The sequence below is a fragment of the Pundamilia nyererei genome, unplaced genomic scaffold, assembly GCF_000239375.1.
Source record: "Pundamilia nyererei isolate P.nyererei 1_Seehausen unplaced genomic scaffold, PunNye1.0 scaffold00032, whole genome shotgun sequence".
Lineage (NCBI taxonomy): Eukaryota > Metazoa > Chordata > Actinopteri > Cichliformes > Cichlidae > Pundamilia > Pundamilia nyererei.
Genome location: NW_005187433.1, coordinates 3,497,107 through 3,499,558, shown reverse-complemented (window position 1 = coordinate 3,499,558; position 2,452 = coordinate 3,497,107). Strand labels below are relative to the sequence as shown.

Sequence of the window (2,452 nt, the reverse complement as noted above, 5' to 3'; positions counted from 1 at the left end):
AAATATAAATGAATCTGCGGTGAATTCTTGCCTAACCTCTCAAAGTAATGTCATTAGCTGCACAGGCTATACATTAATGAAAAAGCTCAGTTAGAAGCTCGTATCTTGTCTTTTTCTCTTTGTGTGTGTAAATGTATATATAGGCTATGTGTGTCTGCATATGGGTTGAGGAATAGCTTTATCGCCATATATCAGCGGCTGTTTACGCTGTCACGTATTTTTTCCCCCTCTAAAATCCCTTCCTGGTACGGAGAGCTAGTAGTAGGCTATAGATTACATACATGCGGCACTTTTGCACTTGCCTTCTTCACAGCCCGACTCCAGCGGAATGAGTCGACCCCCCCTCGTCCGCGCCTGCGCACTCCCGCCATTCATCTCCGGAGATTTCTCCCTCTCTCCGCTCTCGTGTCTTGCGAGGCGGGATAGACCAGCAGGCGGCTACGGGCTCGCGCTCGCTCGCTGCCCAGGTTGTCAAGGCGCTCGTGATTTTTTTTTATTCTCTTCGTCGCGAGTGGACGGTGACAGCTCGTCTCGCTCACGTGTTGGACTGAGCTTTGTTTATCGGGTTTGTTTTGTCTTTGCTCGGATATATATTTTTGTGGGGTTTTTTTGAGTCATTGACGGACTCCCAGCAGCCCATTTGCCAACCTCGTAAGTATTTTCTTGATGTTTTCTGACGCCTTTCTACGGCGCGCCGTCCAGGCAGAGTTGAGAATCTAGTAGCAAGAGTTTGAACAATTTATCTCTCCCTGTCGGTTGGTTGTGGTTAAGTTAACTGGCATTAAATAATTTATTTATTTTTATTTTGCTTTCGCTTTTCCTTGTCAAAAAAGCAAAAAGAGGAACTACGTACACTATAAACTTTATTAATGTTACTGTTACTGAGCGTGTTACGTTTTCAGTCAGACATGTTTGAGTCTCAAAAATTAACCGTTCTTTGAAGAATAAGACAATGAAGCCAGATGGTGTCGGTCGACTGTAGTTCATCTTTTATAGCAGGTGTCTGATAGCCCACTTCCGCACTTGACTGTAAGATATGTAGGCTATACCGTTGGCACAAAGGTCTCAATTGTTTAGCTGTAATATTTTATCAAACCCTTCTTCTGCGGTTTTTGGGGTAAGTCTTCCTGAAGTGTTAAATGCATTTTTTTTAAATTGCTATGTTATTTAACTACTTCCTTTTTTTTAAATGCACCTTTAGCCTTCACGGGGGCATAGATTTAGGGAACCAAAAGTAAGTGATCAAAGTTTCATCACTGAGGTTAACTGGCTACTTCCTTACATACATATACCTCCTGTTTTGTGTGTGTATATGTGTCCTATTACGCGAGTGTGTCTATACGTGTGCGTGCATGCCCGTCATCGAGCGAGTGACAGAGAGGAAGAAAATGCTGAACTGCTCTCCCGTCTTGCTCAACCAGTTTGTTGGCATACCAAAAAAACAACAACAAAAAACCCCACGCATTAAACCGTAAACGTGCGCCTCATTTCCCGGTGTTGGAACAACTCGAAAGACCACAGCAGGCGTGTCAGCTTGTCAGCGTTCAAAGGTCTTCACACCTACCAGCAAGCAGTACCACGCAGAACTTTCTAACTTGTTTCGTCTGATGCTGCAATATTTCTCCTCTTGTTAATTTTTTTTTCGTTATGTGCAGATAGTTTGTTTCTCTTTTTATTGACTGGTGAATTGAGCTGCTTTTGCTCTCTGCTAGTCTCCAGTGCTTCTCATTTGTCTTATCGTTTCTTTGTGTCTGGTGGTCCTCATGCTTGACTAATGGCCTGTTGCCTTGAGGTTATTTTTATTTGCTCCACCCTTCTCCAACCTGCTTTCGTGTGCAGGAGGTGCCCCTTGCTGACACACTCAGCCACACCTGTCCTGGTTATGTGGAAATGTGGGGTGCCTTTGTTGCCTCTCTCGCCTAAATGGAGTTGATTTATTGAGAGGCAACACAGGCTTCTTTAGTCCTTACTTGTTACAGCCGTATAATGCTCGTCTTGTACTGCACACAGTAGACTTTGTGAACGTGTTGGAGAGAGGGGGAGACAGGATTATTACATCCTTACTTCTTTATTTGTGTGGTCGTACACGGCTATTTACTGCAGTGGACAAATATCTGCCTGCAGCCCTACAAAGTGAGCATTACATAGGTTAGGCTGAAAAAGTGTGCGTATGCTTGTGTCTGTGTGTGTGCGTGCGTGCGCTCCAGGCCCCTCCAGCACTTTCGTGGACTCCTTCGCCCAAGCATTGACTTTGCAGTGAACTCTGAGTATTGACAAGATAAAAGGATGAGAAGGAGGGAAAGAGTGAGCTGTTATTGTATGATCACCCTGCACAGTCTGTCTTTGTTTCCTCCTCCTTCTTTTAAGCATTGTTTTCCCTTGCTGTTCCTTTTTTGATATTCCAGATTTCCCTGATTCCCCTTTTCTTCATAATTCCCCCTAGACATCTCAG

The 2,452-nt window shown here is 44.2% G+C and overlaps 1 protein-coding gene across 1 annotated transcript in view; it reads left to right on the top strand.

The window, feature by feature from the left end:
• The first annotated feature begins 386 nt into the window (after positions 1-386).
• The window catches only part of strbp (spermatid perinuclear RNA binding protein), an 87,540-nt gene continuing 85,474 nt past the window's right edge, over positions 387-2,452 (top strand). The window contains exon 1 of the mRNA XM_013909867.1: positions 387-651. The gene's annotated coding sequence lies outside the window, so the exon portion shown is untranslated. The remainder of the gene's footprint in view (positions 652-2,452) is intronic.